Below are 15,909 nucleotides of genomic sequence, written 5' to 3'. Positions count from 1 at the left end.
GGTATTTCTAATGGAATACTGTTTTCTTTTCTCTTGAAATATTTCTGAACCATTAAAAGCCTTAAAGATTTAGGTTCACCGTAGTAGCTTTCTACTAAATAGAATTGCTGTAATTTGCCCTATACTTTTTTGAATGAAAGTAAGCAACTGTTATGTGCATTTCTGTATGAAATACACACATATATGTACATAGCTTTTTTTTAAGTTCCGTTACAGATTTTGAATAAAGAAAAGGAGAAGTTACATTTCTTCATGCCCCACAGCTTGTTTAAAATAGGCGATTGCTGTTAACCTCCAAAAATAGCCTTAATTTATATTCTTAGTTCTGTTTATGGTAATACCTTTGGATTTATGTATCTAAATAAAAAGTTGACCACAAAAAATGTTTTTTATGTTATAAATACCAACAGGAAAGAATGATTTCAGTAATCATTTTTCAAGTGGGTAAGCCAATGACAATTATTACTTGCACTACAAAAGTATCATGACGTGCTACAAGGTAATTCAGTTCATCATTATAAACCGTGAACTTTATAAACCATTGTTATAAACCATGAACCATGAAACATGAAGTTTTCCTCACTTCATAAATAATGACATCGTTCATTCTCCTTTGTGACCTTTTTGAGATCCAAACATGAAATATATTATAGATGAGCTAAATGCCATTTTAAGGTAAATGCTATTAACATGAACTCATCTTCTTTCCTTTTCCCTCACAATGCACTTTTCCACTTTTCCATCAAGACACTGTTTTATCTGCAGGTCAGTTGGCTTTGTATCAGTACCTGGGTAACTAAGCCAGACCTCAGTGTGGTACAGACACAGGAGGAAATTCCTTTCATCATTAAAGTCCAAAGCTAATTGCTTATTCACCTGATTGTTGTAAAGAAAAGACCATGTAATGCTTATGGAAGCCTTCAAGTAAGTTGGAAGAGGCAAAAAATTCCATGTTCTTCGGATCCTCTTTACTTTGTATATGGCTGTGTACAAAATAACTGTTCTGTAAATAATTTCATCTGTTCAAAAAGCCATGTGATTCTTTAGCAGGCAACATTTAAAACTGCAGAGGACCCAACTCTGAGTGGTACTAGCTGGAAATGTTAGCACAAGTGTTTTCATCACAAGATCATCTGTTTAATTAGGAAAAAAATATGTTGTTTCACTTCAGAAGACAGGGGAAAAGAATACTTCTTTCACCACATTTCCTTATGTTATGTTATGTTATGTTATGTTATGTTATGTTATGTTATGTTATGTTATGTTATGTCGTGTCGTGTCGTGTCGTGTCGTGTTATGTCATGTTATGTTGTGTCATGTCATGTGTTGTGTTGTGTTATGTCATGTTATGCCATGTTATGTTACATGTTATGTTATGGTAGAGCAGTTCCCCTGTAAAGTCTTCCCTGGAAGCTTTTGTTTGGGAGAAATGAGACCAGGAAAAGCAATACAGACGTACTTACCTGGATATTAGATATATATGCTTTTTGTTTAGTGGTTTCATTTTAAAAAGGAACATTTTCATAAAACACAATTCTATTAGGCCTTCTGTTGTATTGACTTTCATCTAGGTATCAGTTTATTTCCCCACCCCCTTCCCATTCCTTGAGTTTACCCTAACAGTATACCTTGTGATAGAATCATTTAATGCATACGATTTTTAACAGTCCTCTACGTGTACAATTCTGTTTATCTACTTAAACAAAATGATTCTTTATCATCACAATTATATTTTCCCATGTCTTTTATATTTTTATTTATTTGTTTAAATTGATCAAAGCTGGCATAGCATTGCTATCTACTTCTACTGGACTAAACAGTATTTTTTAAATTGCCTATTAAAGAATTATGTTTCAGAAACATGATACATTTACAAGTTAATTAAAATAACCCACCCCACCACCCCAAATGAATTAGATATTTTGTTAGGCTATTCATATCTTGCAGTTCATTACCCTGCCTGGAGATATTACCTATATAATGCATAAACTAACACTGACATTGGTCATATCTCACTACTTTTAATATAGAAAATATGAGATACACAGTGCTACAACACACTGAATGCTGTACAGTTCACAAATTAGATTCATGGATCAGTTAGATCTTTAGAGGACAATTTTTCATAATTTAACCACTTCTAGCAGACAAGAACAAATTGCTTTGTTGCTGGTTCTCAAGCAAGTAGTTTAGTTATTTAATAACTTCTTGACACAAAGAATTTGAATCTTCCCACTGTTATACACTTCTGCCACCAGGTAATATGGCACACTTATTCAGCAAGCCTAAGATACAATGTAAATATCCTAGCTATTTATTTTTGTCTTTATCCAGTAATGCTATTGAGAGAGAGGGGTAAATACTCACTGTTACTTCTGTTCATGAATGAAGGGATTTAGTAATACAGCCCTGAAGCTGCATTGACGGAAGAATTACTTTAGGAGACCATATGCATAAATTAGAAACTTTAGCATAGTATCAGCATCCAAGTTTACAAAATTTATGCAGTTGCAAAGGTGAAGGGTAGTTTTCACTGTCATTAATTCCCCTTTCAAATAAAACAGTTTCAGTATCTGACAAGGTTATGCAAGGCATAGAAAAATTACATTAAGGACCAGGTCATAAATGTTTTATTTGTGACTCTTACTATTTTCTTCTATTCTATCCTAATAATCTTTTTTCTTCCATACTTTCACTGATACTATTATCTGCTGAAGCTAGATTGTTTCATTGTCTTTATATTGCTTTTCATTTCAATAATACTTTGTTTCCCAGCTTTGGGTATAAAACAATTCCAATGGGAAACACTAGATATTGGGTAGTATTAATGACTTCCTAAATTTCATCACTCAGAATCCAAAGTTTCTGGTCTCTATGATCTCTATGTCTAGAGATTTGAAGAAACACACAGATTGATCAATCAGAAGAAAAGCATGGGAAAATATAATCTTTCAGAACAACTGCAGATGAAATTTGGATTCACAACAACACTAACTTTCGCATTTTGATTCTCTATGGAGCAAGTTTACAGACACAGTCTATTGATTTGACTAGTTAAATGCCTAATCTCAACTCAGGATTATGTGAATGGAGCTGAAGTTGGCTTGTCATCACAGGAAACAGTATTTCTTTTTAAATCAAATTCTTTCAAGAACAACACAAATGGATTACATTGCAACAAGATATATTTGACTCTACAGATAATTACGTATAGTAAATCATGATAATAAATCTATGTCATTCTCTTGGTAAAAGCTATACATCCTCCTTTACTCTACCGAGTACCAAAGATGAAAGCTTCTTGTCATCACTGCCACGTAATGGCTTCTGTAGAAAAACCTGCTGTGTAAATCCTATGCTACAATTCCAAGAATTGTCCATGAAATATGGATCCCATCAACTGGTCCAACCTCTTTTTCGGTGGAAATATTGTATGTGTAATTTTTTAAGTATCTGCTTTTCCACAAGAGATGTTTGCATTTCATTCAGTAAAGAAAAAAAAAATACTGGAAATCTTAAGATTTTCAACAAACATCCAATACTATCTATTCAGAAATGTTGCTTTCACTGAAGCTGTGCTTAAACTTACTTCTGCCCCCAGGTCTCTACGTGAGGCTTCCTTGAGACTCTACGTAACCTAGATCCTGTGATGCATCCCAAAATGGTGTTAGAGATGCAGGGGAGATTGAAGGCCTGAAATGAATTCTAGAACTTTGTGAGACACTACAATGAACTACCTGAAAATAAATAAATTAAAAAAAAAAAAAATAGGAGGAGGAGGAGAAACCAGTTTTCTGCAGCTTTTCATATAATAAGAAATTAATGTAATGTGTTAATTTAGACAGACATCACAATTACCTTTTTTCCCTAAAAGCAGTAGTTCCAAACCAATTGTAGATAAAATGTGAAAACACAAAATAACACTCTTTTCCATGACTTTATTTGCTACAGAGATGCTAGAAGATAATGAACTCCCTCAGAAAAGGAAACAGAAGAGTTTTTTTTAAAGGTATCCATACTTCAAACATTTTCTTCAACTGGAGGCAAACCTAAAATTAGTGCAGTAGATTATATTGCAAATATAAATTACTGCATAATTATTACTGCATGTTTCAAAATCTGAAATTAAGGCCAAATATGATTATTTGAATTTTGTTTTAAAACAGCACACTTCTCATGACTTCTAAGTGTTTTATACAAAATGTGCTAAAGAGGCAATGCATAAACGCTCCTTTATGTTGCACTTAATCTGCTTGTAGTGATACCTACGAGGATTCTTTTGTTTTGCAGATAATGCAGTAGAGTAAGAAATCAAAAACCAAGAAAAAACAAACCTATTACAAATATATGTCTGATTTTGACTGTTCAGTTTAAAAATAAGTTCTTAGAATTACAGATAAAAATTTGGAGAACATTTTAAAATCATACTAATCCCACACACTTTGAAAAGACATAGAACATTAGTGAAATAAGTGGGAGTCCTATTTCTCAGCATGCAGTAATAAAAATACTAATAATACTGGTTTATTTCATCTTTCATAGACATGCTGGATGAAATTAGTGCAAATGTCTATAAATGCTAAAAAAATATTTCATTAAGTGTTGGTAAAATCCATCAGCTTTAATTTTAAAAAACATTTTCTTGTATCCCCTTGGATAAAGATGTGCATTAAAAAAAGTTCACTCTAATACCTTTAGGGTAATTAAGATTTAAACCCAACCTAATAAATCCTATGACAAATAAGCCAGGTAGTTTTAGTTTAATCCGTTATATAGTCTGACATGCAGTTTAAGGCGCAATTAGACTCTTCAGAAAAGAAAGCTAAATATGGCCTACCACAAATGAAAAATGACATCTATTTCTAAAGAGAATAACTTTAGGGAATAAAAGCCTGCAAATAGGCAAAAAAGGAAAGCATGCCAACCACACTTTTGTTATAGCTTTGTAATTTTACACAGTGAAATGGCACAGGTAAATTAAGGAGATTACCCGCTAATAACCTTTTTTTTCCCTTCAGTGTCCTTGAGTAGAAATACTGATTTGCCTCCTGTCTTTAAGTGAACACAAAGTCAGGCAATATAGTAAATTAGTTGCAATTACTGTATCTGAACATGGGCTGCAAGAAATGGGTTAGAAAGTGCATTTAAAACAGGATCTTGAAACAGGACTTAGAAACAAGATCCTTTAGAAATCAAACTATTTTTAATAAAAAAAGACAAATATCAAACAGTTCAATAACATCCCAGTCTAGAAATATTTCCCCATATTACTCATAATATGGGCAAATTAGTTACTTGGGTTAGACATTTTTCACCAAAACATAATTTGATTAAAGAACTACTTTCTCAGAATATTAAATTTCATACACTAATTAAAAATGTCCAGGTCTGCACTATAATTTATGATAAGCCTTTTTCATTGGATTTGTGTAAAGGGCTTTTCTCAAGATTCTACTGAGACTAATAGTTGGAATGAAAAGATGAAGATTACAGGAAATAACATAAAGGAGGATTAAAGGTGCTGCATACTTTTTGTCATAGAATACACTTTCTTTTAAAAGGTGATAAAGATCAACTTATTCAGCATTCATTTAATTCCTTCACTCAAATTATCAATCTGGAAACCTTCAAATTTATAGACAGTTTTCATGACATGGTCACTTGTCCATTCACAGATGCATCAGAGTGATAAATAAAATGAGCAATTTACTAATCATCTGAATGCTAGACGGGGACTAAAAAATACAACCCTCCTGTAAACAGATAATTTATCAGATAAGAAGAATGTACAGCTACAGATTCCAGATAAAAACACACTATATGAAAAATGCACTTTCAAGCCCTTGACATCAGTTCTGAGGGATTTTGATTTGAGGCTAGATCCAAAGATTGCAGTGCTGACGGTGGACAGAATTTAGGCATCTGAGTTAAAAACTGAGATCATGAAAAAGTTCATTGAAGTCTAAACTTGGAAGAATCTAAAACTCCGGAGTTTCCAACATTAATATTCTCTAGGTACCTTAATACCCTGTTTCTGTAAGGACCTTTGAAGAACCTCAGGCTTCACATTTCTGAGAAGTTTGGATCCTACTTTGCACCTTCACAGAGTCAGGACACATAAAGTGAAGCTTCTCACCCCTGTAACTTGAGGTCCTTCCTGTCACTGGATACATCATTCCTTTCAATATGTAATAATCAATGACAGCCAAATAGCTTAGATCAGTTTAGTCACAATTAGCAAATGGAAAGGACACTTGCTCTGCTCTCACCTCCTCTTGCCCCCTCCTTCCTTTCTCCTGACCATGTGAATGGTACAGTTATAGGGCTTTCCTATTTAGAAAAATTATTATGAACATTATTCTGAACTGTGAATTCTGCATTAGAGCATACCATATAGCAAAACCAAAATTTGCTTCCTCACTTTGACTGATGATATATTTTGTGAAATAATTTTAATGTGAATGGTCCAGCTAAAACTCAGAAACTTATACAGTGAAAATAAAACTGAAAAAACTTGGAATTTTTGTGAAGAAATACATGAAGATAGTATGTATTTTAAAAATGCAAAACCTATTTAAATGCTATATATATCCTATATACACTGAACTCCGGTTGACAGGTAAGTTATTTTACCAAATCGTGGTATTTTTGATGACTTAAGGCAGGCACAATATGAAAATACTTGTAACAGTAAATATGTGTTACAAACAGGAGATCATATACTGTGCTATTACAGCTTCTGAATACTTACAGCTCACAGGAGCACCATGACCTTGCCTTGATCGAGAGCCAAGTACAACAAGCCATGGCCAAGGCCACAAGGCTGAGTGTGGTGAGCTATGGCACCCATGGCAGTGCAAACAAGAACTGAGTGTAATGAGCCTTGGTGCAGGCTGTACATCAGTGAATGACAAGAGAACACCTGAGATGTTCGAAAAACATGATAATGTCATGGCCTGATTTGACTGGCATCCTGTGACACCTGTCTATAAACCCCCCAGTAACAGAGACTGTAGGAAACATTGCCATGTGGATGTTTGACATGCCAGGAAAGCCAAGCATCAAGGTGGAACCAGCCTGCATCTGTGGGAAGCCACTGCCTGGAGCCCAGAACTGAGACTGGCCAGAGCAAGCGTCCCACGTACCCCAGGCTGGGCTCTGCCGACTCACCAGCACCGTGACTGGGGCAGGTCTCAGCTACCTTTGTGCACGGGGACTGTGTACGAAGATTGCACTGCCACAGCCCATCCATCACGCGGCCATGACCTTCACAGTGGATGTTGTCTCATGTTCCTCTCCTCACCGTGACAATATCCCATTACATGCTGATTTTAACCACGCTTGATTTAATTTGTCTTGTTCAAATTACAATTACTAAAGCTGAATAAGAAGCTTTTTATATTGTGTTCAAAGCTCAGGAGAAAACCCTGCCATTTTTTACAGGGTACAGTAAGTAGGGTTTTTTAATTTTATTTTTTTCCCCTCAGTGTCCATATTGTGCTACATTATACATTTACTTAGAAAAAAAGAGAAGTAGTGAAGAGTATTAAGGTTGCATGCACAACCTCAAAAAGCAGCATAAAATATACTGGAAAGAGTACTCCTGTCTTCAAATCTCTAGAATTGATCATAGAAACTGTAAAGAGTAGGAAAAACTTTTCCATGTCAAACAAAACTGCCCAATTTTCAGATAATTTTCACCATAAGAACTGTTATAAGAAACTGGCATTGGACTACTAAAGCTGTCAGGATGATACTTAACTTCCTGACAAAATTAAGAATGCATTTTAAGCATTAACTGCAATTTGACTGTTGAATTAAAAGACAAAAGTGGTGGAATGTGCTGGGTTAAATGTAATACAGACCACAAGGTGATGAGAAATACCTGTCAGACAAACACCTGAATCAGAATCTACAGAACTGTCTGTTCTTCTGAAATAATACGACACACTCCGTGAATAATTTCTGCATAAAGGCATCCTATAGCTCAATGGCCCGCGATCAGAAGGCAACCTCTGTTGGACATGCAGATAAATGGTAATATAAAAATGGAATTTGCCTACTGGTAAGGATAGTCTTTTTCTTTATGAATTGTGTTTAACTTCGGGGATTTTTTTTTTTTTTTTTTAGTGCAACTGGTAGACTGAACAAATCAAATGTGTCACCCAATTAAGTATTTTTTTAATTGCAAAATACCAAAGGCCAAATACTTCATGCAGAAATGAAGAATTAGTGACTAAAGATTTAAAGATGCAAAACCACATTGATACTACTCTCTGGTATACTTGATTGTATCACAGAATGGCTGTCTTTTTAGTTAGTCAAACTGAAAATTTCTCTTCAAGGATAATATTTTGATCTACAGTAAAACCACAAGCATCACTATGCACGAGTATATGCAAATGTTAACCATGTACTACACTACAGCTACAATTCAGCACATCATAGTGACTGTATATGGAGACAGATGCCAAAAGCACATCATTTTACACTTTCAGCCTTTCAGAATTCTGCTGCAACACTCTTGCAACGGAAGACTTTTTTATTGTTATATTCATCAATCACCTTCATCTTGGTACAACATTCGGTGAATGGAACTGGTATGTACCTACAAAATGGAAAGATCAGCTCTCCAGCTGGCAGTGCCTTCAAGCCTACCAAGACTAATTCAAATGGAAGACTTTGTTCTTAAGAACAGAATTCTTACAGAGTATATTTGTCTTTCTAATAAATACCGGACATATTAATATAAGGTTGTCTGTACCTAAGACTATCAAGCTATCTGTCCCCAGTTGGCTACGCAACCTTTTACCTTCCATTACTGTTCACTTTCATGATGAACTGAAACCCTGACCCAACAGATACTGACAGTAACAGGCTACAGAACAGAACAACACTCTCATTAAACTTAAACATCTTAGACAATAAATTAAACATTTCCATAAAGAATTGTTTTGTTCACTTTTTCAGAGAAGATGTAAGTTTAGTAAGGTAAGCACCGTATCTGCAATAACTTGAGAAGAAGGACCAGGGTATCCATTGGCAGCAGGACTCAAGCTTCAAAGCTATTAGATTTTATACTTATTTATTTATTTTCAGCAGATCAAAGTAAGGAAAGTTGCCTGTATTGAGCAGATGGAGAAATCTGTCATTTCTGAAAATCGAATTTCCCCTATAGACTTTAATGGGAGAGGAGAAACAGGCTTTGTATTGGTAAAGACTGCTGTTTTTCTGGCAGTCTGCAATCTATTTGTGTGTTTTGGCTTTGGTTTTGGTTTTCTCTCAAGTAAAAAGCACCAATTAATTTTAGAAACACTATGTATTATTTGCTTACTTCCATTGTACGTTTACCCAGTAGTTAACTACCAGACAGAAGTTCCAAATCTAAGGTAAGACTATGGAGAAAAGCTCTTGGGATAGGCAGTTTGTTCCACCTTTGAAAGGGAATATTCAGTAAAACAGCTTTATATGACAAAAATAAGGCTATAGGCGTTAACAAAGCTTCAGCTCCAAATCTCTTTATGCTGAGGATTCAAAGACCAGTGGCAGGAACCCTAATGCAAACCATAGCAGTAGTAACCAGTGGGGCAGGATAAGGAGCTCTTGCTTTTATATCATCCCCATTATTTTAAGAGTTGATTACTTGATTGTCTAGTCCTGCAGCCACTTGAAAACAGTGTTGAAATGGCTTTAATCTCCTTTACCAAATTTTTAAAATCACTGGTTTGCAATTTGAAACATTGTGGATGGTTTTTTTGTAAGAAGAATATGATATAGAGGCAGCGTAGCAAATACCATCAACTTTGCACACAACTATCTCCAGTCCACACTATGTTTCAAAGACTTTTTCAAACCTTTTTTTTCAGTCTGAGCCGAAACTCATTGAAGACAACCAAACAGACTCTGGAACAAGCCCAGTCTGGACATATGTTTCATGTTATGAATTTAAAGTCACAAACAATATTACTATAGTCCCAATGGATGCAAACACCAAAAATCAATGTCCACTCCCATTCAAGAAGAAGAAAGATTTATAATGCGCCTCTGGCCTACCCTAGTAGGTGGATAACAAAAGGTAACTATTCAAAAAGTTATTCTCTCCTCTTCTTACCAGCCAAACCTCCCTCAATATTCTTACCATCTCCCCAAAGAATGACAAAAACCCCCTAGGATTTTCTGTACTTGCATGTGTCACAAACAAACAGGAAAGAAAATGAAAAGGAGACTCTTCTAGAATTACCGAGTTTAAAGGAACTGGCTACATATATAAAGAGACACAAATAACCGTCGTCTTTACTCCTCCTCCAGTCCTCTAAGTCAAAAAGCAAGGCAGCCAGAAGCAACCCTGAGAGACAAAAGTCTTTTAAATCGTTTTTAATTTTGGTAAATATATTCTTCCAAAAGGTTCAGGAAACTGCTAATCTCATCATCGTAACTTCCTCAAAGTAGAAGCAACTGCGAATGGCTTCTTTTTATAAGGCAAAATGCAATCGATTACAAAGCAGATTTCCAGGTGGGAAAATGAAATTAATTTGTTAGCAGCTAATTAACCTCTATATCACACTATCCAATCTGTTTAATTAAAGCAGCAAAGTATGTTTATTTTAATTTATTCAGCATTACTTTCTGTAGTTGATGAAAGAATGTAAAAATAAAATAAATAATAATAAAGAAAAAATTGTCTAAACTGATTGCATATTATCTAGCTTGTAAATACCAGGACCAGTATAGTACAGGAGCCTAGTTAAACAATTTGGACATGAGTTTAAATCAGGTTCGCAGGAAATTGGCATTCTGGCATACTTATGTAGGTGCTAGGATGTAAAGAACTAGGCTACATCTCTTGCACTATCATAACTGAATATAGAAAATGTGCCAGTTCTCCAACTCCAACAAATCTGCAAAAACTTTTGAGGAAAATATTTTTTTACCAAGTAATGGGCAAACTTAGAATACAAATTCTCCCAAAGAAAATGAGTTTACATTTGTCATATTGCTACCATGTTCTATTCATTATAGCCAACAAATAAGTTCATGTTTAGGAATGTTGCGATCAGTGGTTACAAAATATTTATAAGGAATCAAACTTTAGGCATATGACACTACAGTGGAGTAAAAACTCAAGAGTCTAGCTTCTTGGTGAAGATATCAGGTATATTCCAAGGCTTGTCCAAACCCAGCTGTTCACTGACGTCAGCAGTCCCTAGGATATCTCTCTGGACCTTCATCACCTCAAACTCCAGAACCTAGACCTGAGGATAAATGCTTGTGTCTATTTTTAAAATGATATTTCTATCATTTTTTGCATGCAGATTCATATTCATTTAGCCCACACTTGGAGTCAGTCAGAAGCTGATAAAACTAATTAGTGCTGAGCAGAGCCACAAATAATGAAAAATGCTGATAGATCACGACAGGAGACAAGGACTCTCAGTGGAGAAACCTTGATTCGCTTCCCGCTTGTGTTTTCATCAGATGATAGCCACGGAAGATAAAAAAGTATTAAACAACGGACTACACAAAAGTGAGCTCCGCAAGCCATGACTGCCAGTATTACACAAGTAAATTTACACTATCATAATTGCTCTGGCTTTCTAATGTGTGAAACAATTGATGGCCATAAGTAACTGAATTATAACTTTTCCATTTAAGTAATTATGATCAACTATATAAAATGCAGAGTATATTCTTAAAGAGATATTTGTTTGCTTCTGGCAATAAAATGGACACTATTATTCTATAAACAAGGTTATTCTCCCTTCCAGTTCCACACTTTTACCATGAAAATAATCTAACTATATCCAACATAAGTCTAACAAACTTATTCACAAGCAATGTCATGAAGCTTGCACTGCAGCTAGTGGAAATCCATGACAACAGGTCATATAGAAAAAACATATTTTTTTAGACTAGAATACCTCCTTTGAACTTCCATTCAAAGGCTGCACACTGTGTTTTAAACCCATCATTTATGCTCCTGCTTCCTTGGGAATTGCACAACAGTTAATGTCATTAAAATAATACTACGGAAAAAATTAAGCCATAGCCATTTGCAAAATGTTGCAGGAATTTTGAATTTTCAGTGCTGGTAATTATTCTTAAACTTGACAACATAATGAGTGGATTGATAGTTAGATTAATTTTCAGAAGTCCAGGAACCATCATGTGATCTTAAAGCCTATGAAGGCAAAGAATTTAAACATGAAGACAAAATTTGCTTATGAATATGTCCATTTTGGCAAGAAATCAAGGAAAAACAAAAGCAACCACATTATTTCAGTATATGTTTGGCCCCAAACAAATGAATTAATTTGAATTTGTGGTTTGATCCATTGAGAATATTTTATTACATTACCGAATATAATATATAGTAATCTGTGTATAATATATAAGTTAACAAAACGTAAAAATATTTTCCCTACTGAAATTATACCAAACAAAACCAAATCAATATTATTAAAACAATGTTTCTTTCATCCTCCTCCATGGAATATCAATTATAACAAAACATATGTTGTCTTCTTACTTTTTAAAAAATGCTTTGAAATGAAAGATGAAAACATGTAAGACTAATCTTTATATTTACATACATATGCTTTGAGAATATATCCAATGGTTGAAACAGTTCCACAGAACCAGAAATTTCCTGCTCTATTTAATTTTCTTCTCTATTTTCCTCTTCACAAAGAAACAGTATATGGCAAGGAATATATTACGCAAAGTCACTGTAACTAAATTCTAAGCAAAAATACCCAGACAACATTAATGACTTTTAAGAATCTCACTGGAATAGAAAAAATGCCTACATTTTGCATAGTTTTCCTTAATCTGCAGCAGCAGAGGGTTTTATATATCTCTTTCTGTCCTCTTTTTTTCATATGTAAAAACTAAAATACAAAGAGATTATAACTTATATTTCTGCAGGGAAATTAAACGCATGCCATTTTTTACTTAGTATTACAACACTGTATAACACAGGAAAAATAAATTTTCATATATAAATTATGGAAGTCTGATCCTAACTTTGGATCACATCTTACATAGCTGACACTGACCTGTGAAGTTAATGATCTCAAATTTTTTAAAAGTGTTTGTTTTCTTTCCCTGTCTGTATCAACTCTTCATTTGGTTTATTCAATCACTTAAAGTGTGTCCACAAAAAAACCCAGAGTTATAACATACAAACAATCGATTGTTATAACTTATCTTACACAATTTGCAGGAAAATTAGAAAAAACAACCAAATCTCCATTTCCTCCTAAATGTGAAAAGTGCCTTTCCAAAAGGTAATAAAGTTCAAAACACATCAGGCCATGTCTTCTTTTCAGATGGCTTTGCTTCACACAGATAACAAATGTGTCTGGCATATTGACTGTTAATTATTTTAATGGGCCTCTTACAGAGATAAATCTTACACGCTTTGTTAAGATTTTACTTTAAATGATTTTGCTAGATCTCTGATATCTTGGAAGGAAAGCAACTGCGGACAGCAGTTACCAGGCGTTAAGAAATATCCCATGCTTACCTAATTAATAAAGAACAGAAGGAATCATAATTTAATTATTCGGCTTTGACATCCGTTTTGTGCATGTCTTGCACTCAGTCACTGCAATAAAGCAAAGCTCCATGCGTACACCTTATTTTGGAAGCAGTTCGGTAGCATAAGACAAGCCAGCAGCTGGAAAATGTCATTCATTTTACTATTTAACATAAAATGATGAAGACTTTTCCAGTTAATCACTACAAGCCAAAGGACCATATAAAATATAATTAAAACATAATTACTTTTCTTCTTAATTATTGGATATATTACACTGGTATGCTGGAATTCATGCAGAAGAGCAGTAAGATTTAAGAGCTGTATCAACATCTTCTATTATGTTTCTCATTCTCTATCTTAACAACTGCATTAAATGAAAAGTTATTTGTGTTTTCTTCCACGGATCACAACAGGGGTTTTCACTCGCCATGTATTTGATGCTTATGCCACAAAATGCAAAGAAATACAGAGACACCCAAACTTCTGAACAAGCTGGTTCAGATACGACAGCAGGGTAAGGTGCTTGGATGAGCATTTGCACTGACACAACCACAAGCTGCTTTATTTCAGGGAATCTCATACATCTCTTGACAGCAAACTGTGCAATTTAAAAAGACCTCGTATTCTTATTTTAATAGTGAAAGGATATGACTTCTTTCCACCACCCAGTCCTATCATTTTCTAGAGACAGTAGAGGGGTTCTTTCTTGGTTTTGTTTTTTTCCTGAGTACTATGAAACACAGTTAAAAAAACTACCAAAACAAATGCTCTTTGAAAATGGAGAACAAACAAAAATAAAGGAAACCAGATGCTACATCCTCCAATGCTTTTGTGGAAGATGCTCCAACAGTTCGGTACTAAACAAAACAGAATAGTCCAGGATACAAGTAGGAAGGGAAAAAAAAACAAAAACAAACACAGATTCTTCTTTAATTGTCTTATGTTTTCATATAACTTAGGTAAATCAATTTCTAACGGTAAAAATTGAGTAAGAAGTAGTAAAAGTAGTAATAGTAAAAAGCAAGATTCTCAAACACAAGGTTATATAAACAGAACCAAGCAAGATTAGAAATTGATGTCGCTAAAACACATTATGGCTTACTTCATATTTTTGTTTGGCAGTTAATGTAGAATTGTGCATAGAACCAGGAACAAGGATTGTATCTTTTTAAATCTGGCTATAGTCTTTTCTTTTTCTCTCCCTTTGGAGAAATCTCTTTTTTTTTTTTTTTTTTTAGATCTTTTCCCTTTCAGTAAAATAGGGATAAGAACTAATTATATCCTATATACATCCTGCAATGGTAAGAGCAGTTAGGACCCAATGTTTGCTAACATCCATTGATGGACAAGCAGTCTCCCAGGGCCCTGCCTGGCACTGAGCAGCACCCCGCGGCCTCCCCTACCTGCCCAAGGTCCCAGGAGCCCTGCTTCAGCTCAGCCTGGGTCCCTCAGTTCCTGCCTCAGTGACGGGCTAGGAAAGCCTGTCTCCAGCCCTGCCTCTGGCCCCATATCTAGATGGACCTCCGCCCTACGACATAGCCCTTGGACGTACGCTGCTGCTCAACTCCAGCTCATCTCTTTCCCTGGCCCCATCCCCTTTTCCTTCTGATGGTAACCCCTAGATGAACCCTGGATTTGGTTCTTCACTCACCATGTCTGGAACCATCTATGGAGCCTGTTACCAGCACCCAGCTCTGCCCACCCTGGTCAGCCCCACAGGACTGCACCCATCGGTGAGGGCATGGCCTGCTGACCTAGCTACTGACTGCATGGGCGCGTTTCCATTTCTTCCCAGCTTTTTCTAAACCTGCTGTAGCCACTTCCCAAATTTATTTTCTGAGACTAACCCGAATTGTAAGTAAATAATGGTACTTGTCTTTGCTTACTATCATTTCACCCAAAGTTCAGCCATCGTTCATATCATACCCTCTGACATACCAGAAGATTACTATTAGGTAACAGGAGAATTTTGCAGATAAACTAGAATAAAAATGTTTAAAATGCTTAAAATAACCATTTTCTGCCAACTGAAGTAAACTAGTATCACCACCTTGATACTTCATTTGCTCTCTACCATTTTATTTTACTTACAAAACTGACAATGTTATTTTGTAAACTTACATCTCCCAGTTAAGTCCATGGCAGCTGTAACCTGACTCCACCTGCATCTTCTTGATGAAGGATAGAAGCTGTAGGTTGTTTGTTTGGTTGTTTGTTTGGTTGTTTTCCTGTTTTGTACTTTTTTTTTTTCTTTTTTTAATTGGAAAGAGGCTTTGGAATATCTGTGCCAGCATTTTTCCCCAGACTGATTTCCATACTTATAAAAGAGAGGCCACCCACATTGTCTGTTTCCACCCACCACTGGATAA

At 35.1% G+C, this 15,909-nt stretch overlaps 1 protein-coding gene across 2 annotated transcripts in view; it reads right to left on the bottom strand.

Moving 5' to 3' along the window:
• The window catches only part of CACNA2D1 (calcium voltage-gated channel auxiliary subunit alpha2delta 1), a 436,336-nt gene that overhangs the window by 206,725 nt on the left and 213,702 nt on the right, over positions 1-15,909 (bottom strand). The gene's annotated exons all lie outside the window — the stretch shown is intronic.

Source organism: Nipponia nippon, unplaced genomic scaffold (genome assembly GCF_047370975.1).
Source record: "Nipponia nippon isolate SJK-2023a ecotype South Korea unplaced genomic scaffold, ASM4737097v1 scaffold_3, whole genome shotgun sequence".
Taxonomy (NCBI): Eukaryota; Metazoa; Chordata; class Aves; order Pelecaniformes; family Threskiornithidae; genus Nipponia; species Nipponia nippon.
The sequence above is the reverse complement of the archived record's forward strand: the minus strand, read 5'-3'. Positions and strand labels throughout refer to the sequence as shown.